A 13,284-nucleotide genomic window follows, 5' to 3' on the forward strand; every position below is an offset into this window, starting at 1 on the left:
GAGCTGTCCCTTTCTGAGGTCGTCTTCTCGTGACCATAGCTTGGTAAAGGTCCTGGGAACCGACCTGGCTGCCGCTGAATGACGGAGGGGTGAGACAGACTCTGCTGAGGCTGGAGATGGGGGCTCCGAGAAGTACCTCTAACCCAGGCAAGGCACTGGGGCACTGAGTCGTGCACTCCTGGTGTTCAGTGACCTGGTTGCTTCTGCTCAGTCGGGAGTTAATGCTGTCTTTGTAAAACTGTCAAACAGAGCCACAAAACCTGAATTTGACATGTCGGAAAACAGCTTTGTGAGATCCAGCTTTTCATAATAGAATCTGTGGGGTGGGGCAGGTCTTGAAATGCTTTTCACACAGGATACAGTGGAAATAAAAAGAAATTACAGCCTCTGTAACCATTGCAAAGTCAGGCTAATGTTGCTGTTGTCCCCATCCCCTGTGCAGGGTCACATGTGGTTTCTGTCCATCCCTCCAACCAGCCAAAAACTGAGATTAGAGAGAAGCTGATGATGAAGACTATTTAAACACTTATGTCCTCACCTCCTTCACTGTTGCATTCCCCTAATTCCTGGGGTCCCTCCCTGTAACCCCGGGTCTCCTGCCCCAACACTGGCTGCCCCGCTGCCCCGCTAACGGCAGCTGCAGCGAGGGGGCGTGGGGTCTGCACCCAGGACACAGGGGAAGCAGCAGGGTTTGGGCGGTAGGAGAGGCTGCGTGACTGCATGTCGGAGCAAAGTAACAGGAAGAAACTTTGTCCTGGAGAGTGGGATATTTTCCTACAGGAAATGTCCTCTTCTTTCCACTGCTGAGAGCTTTTTCCCAAAATACCTTTGCGAAGGGGAAGAGAAGCTTGAATAGGGCCCTCCACATGCCAGCAGCGAGTGCCCAGTGCCCCTGTGGGACCTCCCTGTGTCCCCCCCGGCTCCCCCCAGCAACCTCTCACTCAACCCACAGGGAGGACACTGACAGGCCCGTATCTTTCTCAGAAACTCTCTGGTCCACTCTTTTTTTCCTCCCTAATGCATTCCTGTGTAGGAACACTCTTTTACCACCACCTTCCCTGACAGCTAGTGGCTTTCCAGCCCCGGGGATGTCAGGAGAAGGCTGCTTGAAGAGGTGACGCAGCCCGTTAGCTTTCTGGGTACCTTCTGCTGCGGGAGGAGAAGGTGTGAATGTGCCTGTTCCTTTGCCCAGGCAGAGGAGCGGTGATGGGGAGAGGCTGTATGTGTGGGGAGCAGTGGCATAGCAAAGCAGAACGTGGCACTTGCAGGCCCTTGGTGACTCGGGCAAGGCTGGGAAGCTCTCGTGTTGGGATTGCCTTCGTCTCAGTGCTTGCCTCGGTTTCAATAGACTATGACTTTGCTGGCGGCTAATTCTTTGGATGGCAAGATTTTTGTGCCAGGTATAGTTCCAAATCTGAACTTTGCTGGAATGTTTTGCTTAAATATTTTGTCATTTACAAGAACCAGGGTGGAGGAGAGCATTGATCTTGCCCTCCTTAAAAACAGACAAACAAAAAAAAGTTTTTTAAAAGGCTCTTGCCTCTTCCAGAAGAGGGGGGCACTCTTGAAATCCAGAATCAAAGATGCGTGTTTTATATTGGTGGAAAATCTCTTGATGTCTGTGAACTGGAGACCTCAGGTTTTGCAGACTGGATAGATGTGGTAGCAGATAAATTCCCACGCTGTCTGTCGGTCCTGGGTGTGCTCCAGCCCAGTCAGCTTCTGAACAGAGATTTTCCTGTGACTGTATCTACGGGCTGCTGCAGGCTGTGTTGGGTTTGGGCACCTTAATTAAATGTAAGTGGACTGTTCCTCCCATGCACTGCTTTTAGTGGCTCCTGTTGGCTGCAGTTAAGAAGCTGGAGGTAGCTACCTGACTCACGTGCAGAAGAAACATGGACCAAATAGGTAGGAAATTTTTAAGGAGTAGGTTGAGAGAAAAATCTTGTAAAAATGAGATTTGAACTGGAAAGGAGGAAAGAAAATAGAAACTGGGAAATGGGAGGAGACCTGGAGAAACTAGGTGAGCAGCTGAAAGGGAGTGGAGAGGCTGGTATGGAGGGTGTGCAAACACAGCTACTCGGGGTGAACAAGCATAGCTATTTGGGGGCTTCTGGTGCTGGGGAAAATCAGAACTGCCTGGACAAAGCCTAGAATAACTTGCAGAAATTGAGAACTCAGAGCTTTGGGGATCTGCACTTGGTGCAATAAGTACCAATCACTTTGAAAAGTGGGTTGAAAAGTTGAACAGTGGAATAAAGTACCAATCTCTTGCCAAATTCAGTTCTAGCAATCTTAAATTGTGCACCTGCTATTAAGGACTACTGTGACCTTGATCTTTGTGACTCAGTTCAGGAAAGTGGAAATGATAATATCCTGACATTCTTGCAGATTGTAGAAATTAATTTAATGGGTATTTGCAGAGCCCTTAAACCCTGGTGGTTCTGTCCTCAGTCCGGGGCAACGTGTGATGAATAAGACACAGTGCAGTACACTGGTTTTATTTTTTCTTGGTACCCATTTACTGGCAATCAGGTGAGCACTATCTGTCTTGTGCAATGAATGAAGCAGAGCACTGAGCACTTCTGAGGAGAAAAAGGAGTATCTGCTCATGCAGTAAAGCTGTATCAGAGCAGACAGAGCTTGTTCTGATTACTGTGATTGTCATGTCACATGGAGTTCCCTTTGAAGGTCAGAGTTTACTAGCTGACATTAAGGCCCATATTCCCATGTTCTCCTGCTATCTGAAACATTAGAGCAATCAGGAAGATAAATCTTCTTGTTCCTCTGTGTGGAAAGGTTCAAAAGTTTCCATTACTACCCTGCTGTTTCACTTGATTTCGGCAGTTACCACAGGTTCTTGGTTGAAGTTTTCCTACGTGACAACAGCTTGTTCAAGCCTTGCCACTGATTTACCATCGCCTAGCAATGATTACATTTGTATTGTTTACTAACAAATATCACTGGACCTAGGATGATAAACATGGGGTACAGGGTAGTACTTTGATCACAAATTGTACATGTAGTCCTTGAATCATTTTTACTACAAGCAAATTAATTGCCTTAATTATTTAAACAGGGATATTATCAGAAACCATAATAATCTCACTTTACTCTGTACTTCTTGAAAGTATTTAGATAGTCCACGCAGCTGTGGAAATACCAGCTCGGGTAGTCTGTCAGGAAAAAATAAACAGCTGACATCTTGAAACCTTCGCTGGGCTGAAGGGAAAACCACCAACTTGGTTTTGATGAATATTGCGCTGTCTTGTGAAGTCTTTGTGAAGCATCTCTGACAGACAGGCTTGAGAGTGTTAAGTCCTCCCTGGAGTTGCCCTTGGAGCAGGATGGTTTGGGCAGCGGTAGTGAGACTCCTAGTCCAGCCCTGGCAGGATGGTTCGACTCTGAAAGCAAGGGCTGAGACTTGTGTCCATCCTTGATTTCTGGGATATACCTTTTCCAAGACAGTCTGTAGCTAGAGAGGCTGGCTGTCCTAGAAAAGTTAATAGCAAGGAAAAGCTGACAGGTTTGTGAGCTGCAGTCTTACCCCTCTGGGCCACCATTTCACGACACAGACTACCAGGAAGAGTTTGCCCGCTGTTGTCTGGTGGCTGAAGCCTGATTCTTCATTGCTTTGGGTGGCCAAGTGAGATCTCCCACTGCGCAGCCTGACCTTGTCGCAAATAGTCTCCCACTACTGAATACGAGTGAATGGATTTGTGCACCTAACTTCTGTGGTAATGGATGCAAGGGAACAGAAGAAGGTCTTTCAGCTGGTTTGTGGTGCTGTGAGCCACTGGGGACATCAGATTACAGATAGGAAGCGTGTGGTAGCTCTTGCTGTCATCCAGGGCAATGCTGGGCGAGGTCGCGGAGCACACGTGAACACTATGAGCATGTTGGAGTCTGTTGAATTGCAGCAATCATGAGAACTAAGTTTTGCATTTAGAGTTGCTCCAAAGGTTGAAACTCCTCTTCTTTGAATCATCTTGATTGCTTTTATTTTAGGAGTGTCCAGATTAAAAAATAAGAAGAAATTTGAGATAATGGTTAGAAACTTTTTTTGTTTACTAAAATAGGTTTATCAGCAAATTATTTTTTTTTTTTTTAACTGAGGCTTAAATGGTTCTCCAGTGTTTCATAAAACACAAAGAATGAGGGAGGAATACCTTTTCCCCTGTCACGAAATGTAGCATTAGATGTATGTGGTATCTCTTAAATTTTGGTTTAACAGCTTTTGACCGAATGCGATTGAAAACTGTTTAGAGATATGCTGGAGATAAGAGAATGCTGATGCACTAAAAAGCAGAAGGTTTCTCTACCTCTTTAACCGTTCTTAGTTCCAACTCACTTGCAAAGTAAATCTCACTATTAAGATCATGAAAGAACCTCTAGGCATAACTATGCAGTGAAATGGTTACCTATACAAGATAACTTTCTGCTTTTAGGACTGCTGCTTAGTGATTTCTCAGCACTGGGGTATCCTATGGAGGTATTTCTGAGAAGCAGTCTGCATGAGCCGTGCACAAGAAGAGCGTGTCCCTGTGGAGGAGGCTATCCAGTGGTGCAGTGGATAGGCATGTGAGACACATGTCCTCGTAGGTCAAGAAGCAAAAAAGATATACAGGATTTCTTTCCAAGTGCAGAAAAGAATGAAGTCTGGGTTTACAATTTCAGGGTTTTTTTATGCTTGTGGTCATTAAGGACAATTGGATCTCATGCACTGGAGCTCTCATTGAGCTCTGCAGTGGCTGACAGCCTTGTCCACCTTCTCTTGCACCCTTCTCTCCTGCACACACACAGTGTGCAAACACCCACTAACAAGTGGATTTGCTTTTACGTACTGGAATGCATACAGGGACAGACGTATTCCGTTTCTGTTTGCACACTCTTTAACTGAGAGAGTTTCAGATGGCCCAGTTTCAGCACTGTCACACATCTAATAGAGGTAATAAATCCTATGTTTCCAAAATAACAAAAATTCAGTCATATTTAATGTCTTTAACGCAAACAAACAAAAAAAAATCAAGTTTTTTAGACTTACAGAAATTTAGATCATGGGTAAAATCAGTTACTCAGTACAAAAGCTCAAAAAATGCATCATGTATTATTTACTCCTTTCATAGGTAGGAGCACTTCTAGGCTGTTCTGTCTGTCATGGGAACAGATGGGTAGAAACCATCCAATCCTGAAAGCAGGATGCCTCTGAGGTATGGTCACGAGAGGGATCAAATAAGCAATTCTCTGATAAAGTAAAATCTCAGCAGAAGCCTCGGGCTAGCCTCCCCAGCGCTGGGTCTGCGGGAGAACGCGCTGTGGGTGATTATGACGATGCCCCTGTGCAGAGGAGTGGTGCGCTTGCACACTCTTGCACTTCTAGTGCCCAGTGCAGAAAGGAGACAGGTCTGTGGCTGCTTCAAGGCCAACTCTTCCAGCCCCCTGCGATGCTTAACTGCAGTGCGGGAACGTAGAGGACTCAAATGCACCTCCCTCTGGACTGAATGACTCAAAAAGCGCATCTGCTGGGGAGGTGCGCTATCTATTTCTCACTAATACTTGGAGTCTTCCATGTATAGCACGTTGTTCAGTCATCAGTGGTGTGAAAGCATGGTGAGGAGTGGGCTGAGAGGTGCTTGCTGCTGTTAGAAAGAGGAGCGACTTGGTAGTGGGGGAGAAGGCTGGCGTCACTGTGTTGAAGTTAAATCTGGTGAGACTTTTGTCATGGACTTAAGAGAGCTGAGAGTTTGCCCCTATTCCAAATAAAGCATTTATTTGGGGATAAATTACTGGGTTTTATCTTCATGGAAGCTGAGAGAAACAAAATGAGACGGAGAGTTGATTCTACATCCTGTATTACTATTGCGAAGAGGAACAGATAGCTCTTGGGATCAGATGAATAGATACAGATTAACCTCTAAGCAACTATTATTGGAGCCCATTTAAGCAGTCTGAGTTGGAAGAGCATTTGCTGAAGCTGATGGGAAATGCCAGGATAAGAAGATGATCCCAGTGTTTGGCACCAGTCGGAGTCTGGAGAACCTCCAATGTGTGTGTTGGCATTTATAGCGTGTTAGGAGGGGAAAGCTCCTCCTCAAGAGCAAAAGACAAAGCGGCAAATTAGACAATTCTGGTCAGTTTTTCCTCTTCGAAGGAAAATTTAATTTTCCTGTTTTTCATTGTAGTGTAGTTGCAAGCAAATAGACTTTGTGCTTGAGCTATAATAAGACAGAGATCTTGTGTTTCATAAGCCTGATACCCTCTGCAGTAAATGATGCTTCTGTGCATTTCCCCCCCCGCCCCCTGTGTAGTAGTCAATGGTGCAAGTCCCTCTTTCTGAGCACTTCAGACAGTTGCCCTCTGTGGAGTGGCCTGAGATCTTGCTTCATTTCCTGTCATCTGTCCAAAGCTATTTATAAAACGTCTGCTGATTCTGGCACTTAGGCAAAACCCGGTTTTCATGAGAAAACAAATAGTTTGGAAATGTATTCCCTCCCAGCAAGTGCCTCAAAGCTGTTGAGAAAACCTGAAATGTCCTAGAAAATCTTAATGAAAGCTAAGATATAATGGGGTTGGAGAATGGGGGGAACTGAATAGTCCCATATATTTGTAGTGGAAATCTTTAGAAATAGATGGTGCAACATGCGCTGAGAAAAAGTTACAGAGGATTAAGGGGGAGGATGCGGTTCCAAAATGTATTTGTTAGCAAAATAAAAACTTTGGGTTTTGGTGTCTGAAGATAAAACAAAACTGACTCAAGGTAGCTTTTGCGATGCTGAATATCTGCCATACAATTTGATGGTAGACGTTTTATAAAAAGTTGCTACCTTTCGATATTTCTTAGGTTTTCCATCTCTTCAGCTTCAGGAGACTGACTGGGGTAGGAGTCTGGCAGGGACAGTAGGAGGCATTAAGCGAAGTAGCGTGCTTCCCAGTCAATCTGCTGTTCATAAGTGTTATTTTGGGAATCCTGAAAAAGCGTGTTGGCCACAGACGAAATGCACCCTGAGCAACAGCACTCACATCGGCTTCCCACTGGCCTGCCTTGACCCTGCTGGCACCGTGCTTCTTGCCTCTTTATCTTTAGCCATCCAATATGTTGCTTGCTTGTGAAACAGCTGCATCCATGAGCTTTGGGCATGTTGGAGACCACTGTGTCCAGGGCAAAGTGAATGGAGGATGACCTTTGCCTGAGCAGTCACAAAGACACAATTTCTGAATGTGTCTCACAATCCAGCTTGTTTCATCCCGCTTTCACAAACCATGAGAAGTACCACAGTGCCGCGGGTGGCCTAGGCGGGATTGGAGTGCACGTCCCACTCACGAAGGCCTCTACAGGGTGCAAATCTAAGTAGCAGTAGAGGTCTGACACTCTTCTGCTATGACCAATTAGTATTGCTTTTCCAACCCCCAAGTTTCTCGCGGCAGCAACAGATCACCTTCTTGATGGCAGACAAAATTCACTTCTGGCCATGCTCTTCGTATGTCGTTTATTGCAGAATAATATTTGAAAGTGTTTGAAATGCCTCAACTCACTGCACCTCCCTTCTCTTCTTGTAAGCTTGTAGATAACATTTGTTGCTATTTGATATGTAAAAGTTGTGTAGCCTCAGGCTGTTAAAGCAGTGTGTTAGCTGATGCCCATGTATTTCTATTGAGCTTTGCCTGCCTTAAATGTATTTCAAGAGGATTCTGGTGTTGGTGAAAATTAGTGAATATTAGTCCGATTTTTTTTTTTTCCTGTAAATGACAAGCACTGCAGCACCAGCTGTATTTACAATTGCACAGCAGAGGCTTTATGCAATAGCAATCAAAATGCTGCATGTAGGAAGGTTTACTGTTCTATAGGAATGAAGAAGAACAGTTCTACATAGCAAGATGTATAGTTCTGCAATTAAATGCAATATTTCTACAAAAACGTGTAATTGTTCTACATAAATCTATCATCGGGCCTTTATAACTTCTGCTCAAGAGCTGACGTACTTTCCAGTAGGGATCCAAAACCAAATGCATTTTTTGCTGAGAGCACCCCGCCCTGCTTCCAGGGCATCTCTCCACATTGGAGTACTCAAGGTATTACAGATATTTAAATAATATCTGTACAGTAATGTGCTGCCGTACAACTCTAGCAGCACTGCAGCCGATGCAATAACTAGCACAGAGATGCCTTAGACAATTGCTCTGGGGCCACTTCAGTGGGCAGACGCGTTCTCCTAACTGCTTCACTTGAGGTTTTGGAGGTGGGGATGGGAGCGGTGCCTTCCTGCAGGTCTGAACGGGAGAGAACTGTCGCACACAGAATTCTCTTGTACTCTCTCTGAGGTACTGGGAAAAAACCATGTGGTGCTGCTTGTTTCCACTTCATCCTGTGCTTTGCCTTGTCACAACAGCCCTGTTCCTCTTTCTGTAGAATGTTTTTCAGCTGTAGATTCATCCACTGGTTGGATCTACCGCCTGGCTCCAGCACACCTCCCGTGTCCCGCGCTGGGAACTTGGAAGCAACTCAGGTCACTTGGAGCACCCGAGCGTGAAAATGTTGGTACTAGTCATCCTTTAAAAGGTGATTAAACCTAACGCATACTGCCTTAATTGCCTACCTTGGTAAATTTTTCTACATGTTTGCTATTCTGTTCATGAAATACTGATAGCTACCTCTATGCAAGGTTAACCAACAAGGAATTAATGAAAGGCTGAGAAATCTGGGAGAGCTTCAGCCCTACAGGTGAATTTCACGCACAGAGGGCTGATGCTTTCAGTGATGACCCAGCTACACGGCAAGTTTTCTAACCTTTCCTCTTCTCCCAGTACTGCCATGGCTTTGCCAACTGCTGCTTTAGGCAGGTGCTCTGTCCCTGTGCTAAGTGTTCATTAAGACACAGGAAAAGTAGCCAATGGAGTTGTCTGACTTAATAAAAATGTGTGATATTAAGCGGGGAGCCTGCATGCAGCTAGCTGTACTGAAGTGTCCTAGATTGCTGATGATCTACCAAGGGGGAAGAATGACTTCTTCTAAGTGTTTAATGACTTTTTTCCTGCAGATTCACAGAATTTCCAAAGTATGTCACAGAACCCATTTTTTTCTAACCTCAAAGTTGAACATTTTCTGTGACTTTCTTTTTCCACCTTCATTTGCCCTTTGTACTTTGTGGCCTTTGGTTTGACTTGGTCTCTGTTAATAGTCTGTTCTTTTCCAGTCTTTCTATTGTTTCACGCAGGGATGAAGATCTCAGGGTTTACCTTTTTCCTTTCTTCTAAGTTCCCTAGTATTCTCATAGCTTCTTTCCTGATCAGGATGTAGATGGTACAAAGCTTGCTCTACCAAACTCAGTTCCACCAAGCGAGTGCAAACGAGGTGATAGCATGCTGTCTGTGCCCAGGTAGCTTTGGCTACCGCCAAGTAGACTTTAACTAAAAAAGGGTTTTGATGCAAGTTTTTTAAAAGTTTTTCAGATGGCAACTTGTGTGTGGTTACCTGCTAAGAATGCTGGCATGAAGTATACTTTAGGATTTATTGGGAAAACTTTAAAATCTGCAAACCCAGGGAGCATTCGTTATGAAAATGTGTTTGTGTTAAAAAGAACAAAGAAAAAACCCCTATGGCTAGTATGGAAAGGTGTAGTCTGACCTCTTCCAGGAAACAGAGGTGCCCAAGAAGTGAAGGTACCTGAGCTGTTGCGTTATCAGTGAAATTCAAATTTATCTGGACTACTTGTGCTGAACGTCAGCACTATGAAACTGCAAGCTGGGAGAGCAAGTGATTTGTAAAGGCTTTGCTTAGTGCCTGCAGAGAACTAGGCTAACTGGAGAAGGCACCAGTTAAAGGAGACCCAAACAAACAATTAAAAACTCATGGAAGCTGTGCCAGGAAAACCGAATCATACTTCAGGGCCCAGATCACCCTGCAGAACATAGGTAAGCAGGAACAGGCCAAGGAGGCATCCGAAACTGAGTGTTTCTTCAACCTCTCCCCATCCCCTTTTAATAAGCGGGATTTTCTCTCTAAACTTATCCCTGTCCTCGTGCAAAATGAATCCTAGACTTTGGTAAGAAGCCTGGTCAGTCCTTAAAAATGTGTCCTAGGACACATTTCCTCTCCTCTGGGAAGCTGCGGCAGGAGCGGGCTGGTGGGCACCGCGGGTACTGTCTGCTGTCAGTCTTCCCCTGTGTGTCCTAGCAAATTCGGCTGCCCAGGGGACTGATCCTGCAGGACAGGCCAAGAACCAGGTATCACCTTAGATACCTTAATCTTCACTGGGGGCGGAGGCTGCCTGATGCGAGGTACACGCTTGAGTTCAGCCTCTTCTGAAAATACCTGGAATCATTAGAGAGCTGCATAATGCCAGAAACCAAAGATTTCCCGCAGAAAAGCCCAGCGAAGCAGTGAAACTGAGAGAAAAGCCTGGAGCTGCCAAGTCACCTTGGGCAACCTTTTCAGTCTCCAAATCTTTCTTCCCTTGCCAATCATAATAGGTGTGGACACTTGAAAATACTTCATTCCCTTTTATGCCACAAGTAATGATTCACACACAGGACTGAAATATTACATTGGAATTTACTGTTTGATTTGAACTTGGATATAACAAACAAATTATTGCTTCAGTTCTAATTATTTCTTAATTGCTAGGCTTTATGACCCTTCTTTTCTTACTCTGCATCCTACCGATAGTTAATATCTGCAAATATTTTAGAATGGGTTGGTATCATATAGCATATCATCTACGTGCTATGTAATTGCATTCTTGGGGGAATGGGGAAGCAATTCGACGCAGTAATTTATAGCCTAATCAATAGGATATCAAAAATCTGAGAACAGATTAGCAATTTGCTGGATTAGATAGCTATAAATTGCCCTGTGACACACAATTAAATTCTGAGCAACTCCTTCTCACATGCATTGTAATTCTACAAATAGTGAGGCTGAAGACAAGTAACATCCCTGCACCATGCCCTTCCTTGTCGCATGACTTTCCTCTAGATTGAAGGACCTCATTCACTAGATCCTACCACAGACTATGCTCTTAGAATGGCAGAAAAGAATTGGGGGGGGAGGGGGCAAAAAAAAAAAAAAAGGCAAGCTTTTGATTTTAATTAGGAACCCAGAAAAATGGTGGCACATCTGGACTACGTGAGATTTATGAGTGAGCGTGTGCTACCCAGGCAAGGAAGCTTGCCACTTACTGCCAGCCTCTTCCGTGTTTGCTAAACTACCTTTCAAACAGTCTGGGCTGCTGCAGAGCGAACTCCATGGATGTGCAACTTCTCCACCTGGCTGAAATGGCAATGTGGGTGTTGCAGGTAGTCCCAATGGACACAGTGTGATGATGGGCTCTCCAGGTGCTAATGCAAGGCTGTAATATGAAATTTTTCTTACTGCAGTACCCTAGGACCAGCTTGCTCTTTTGTCTCTCATCATAATGAAAATACTTTGTATGGGTGGAAGGATTCTTTAATTAACTAAATAGCTCTGGATTTAGACATACAACCACTGCTGCTCCTGCCTTTTTTTGAGTCCCAAATCTCTTCCTTTAATGCAAGTAAATACTCCTCTGTGGCTTGGCTCTGGTTGCCGTCCTAACGTCACCTCTTCCAAATATGCACTCCTGCAGTTTTTTTTATAGACTGTATTTAAATACCGGCCTTCTGGAGCAGCCAGTGCTGTAATCTTCCAACTCTGTTTTGCTGGGTGGGCAGGAGAACTGCAGCTTTGTTTCTGATTTTTCTCCACTGTTGGCAGCATGGTTAGCTGCCTATAAATCAGCAAATATTGTAAAGTGTCAGCTTAGTTACTGACTTCTGTGTGTGTGCTATTAGTACAGTGCTGTATTATCAAATGTCCGAGTCACCTCTCCTGCTAGTGGGGGCAATGTCAGAGTTAGCAACACATCTGACTAAATTAAAACAGTTAATGCTTGGCTTCACAATTGAAGAGGTTTTAAAAGTGACTTAAATAACTTTAGAGAATCTGGGTAGGGAGCTCCTTGGATGTTGATGTATGACTAGTTTACTAAAAAAAATAAAGTTATGTGATTTAAAAGTGCAAGGGTCAATTGGATGCTTCTGTCCAGAGGGCAGCAGGGCGAGACGTAGAGCCCTAGTACTAACTACAAATAGCCTCTGTTTAACCAGTAAAAACGAGTATTAATTGTTTTATCTTCTTTTGAGTCATCCTGCACTGAAAAGGCATACGAGGGACCGAGGGAAACCGCACCCTGTCTTGAGAGTTGTACCAAAACTGTGTCAGTGGAAGTATAAGGCTCTTCTGATACCTACAGGCCTGGTGTTTTCATGCCTCTCTCTCCACTAAGACTGCTGTATAAAAGTCTCACAGGGAAAAATTTAACGTTTTAATTATTTTGCTTTATTTTGTTGTATTAGTTGTGATTTTCAGGGAAAAGTAGACTTTTACTGTCTCTGCCTGTGCCTGTTAAGGGAGATGCAAGAGAGAAATCCTTCCTGGTGTCTACAGAGGTGACAGCAACGGCGAGTAGTTTGTAGACGCTTGTGGGGAGAACATTCAGGTCCCCCATGACACTAAGACTGCAGAACATCTGAGCCAGAATGTCCCCTTCGGAGAAGGAAAGCCTGCCTCCATCGTTCCCGCCTGCTGCCTTCCAACCCTGTTTTTGTTTCTCTACCACGAGGGACGTTTAAAGCTCGGACGGCTGAACTGGGCCCGCACAACCGCTTCCCCGCCTGTCGTGGTTCAGACCCCCGCGCGCTGACATCCGCAGGAGCGGTGCTTGCCCGGCGGCGACTGATGCTGGGCCTCCTTGTCCCGCTGCTCCTCTCCCCTTCCTCCACCCCCGGCTGTGGCAGGGCCTGTAACCGGGGCACGGAGACGCGGCCCGGCTCTCTTCCCCGCATGCCCCCAGCTGCAGAAACCCCACATTCCCCCTCTCTCCTCCGCCTGTGGGGTTTCTTTCCGTGCGCTGTGCTGTGGCCGAGGGCAGTGCTGAGGAAACCAAGCCCTAGGCCTTGCCGAGTGAGGCACGGCCAGGGCTCACATTCCCCCTCTCTCCTCCGCCTGTGGGGTTTCTTTCCGTGCGCTGTGCTGTGGCCGAGGGCAGTGCTGAGGAAACCAAGCCCTAGGCCTTGCCGAGTGAGGCACGGCCAGGGCTCGGGCCAAACGCAGCTTTCAAAAGCCGAACTCTTGACTCTAGGGAAGCCGTCAGGAGGCAGCGGAGATCAAACAGGAGGAAGCAGCAATCGTAATTGAAGCTTGGAGTATCAATGCAGCACTGGAGGGCCACCATCAGTGCCTGCAGGCCCCTAGTTCACGGTGACTTC

General features: G+C 45.5%; 1 protein-coding gene across 4 annotated transcripts in view; it reads left to right on the forward strand.

The window, feature by feature from the left end:
• Window positions 1-13,284, forward strand: part of MAPK6 (mitogen-activated protein kinase 6) — a 61,493-nt gene that overhangs the window by 31,800 nt on the left and 16,409 nt on the right. Inside the window, exon 1 of one of the 4 annotated variants that reach the window (XM_009330967.1) lies at window positions 6,305-8,557. The exons of the other annotated variants lie outside the window; for them this stretch is intronic. The gene's annotated coding sequence lies outside the window, so the exon portion shown is untranslated. Of the gene's footprint in view, window positions 1-6,304; window positions 8,558-13,284 lie in introns of those variants that run through there. 4 annotated transcript variants of the gene reach the window in all.

This window comes from Pygoscelis adeliae, unplaced genomic scaffold, assembly GCF_000699105.1.
Source record: "Pygoscelis adeliae isolate BGI_AS28 unplaced genomic scaffold, ASM69910v1 Scaffold318, whole genome shotgun sequence".
In the NCBI taxonomy this organism is placed as follows: Eukaryota; Metazoa; Chordata; class Aves; order Sphenisciformes; family Spheniscidae; genus Pygoscelis; species Pygoscelis adeliae.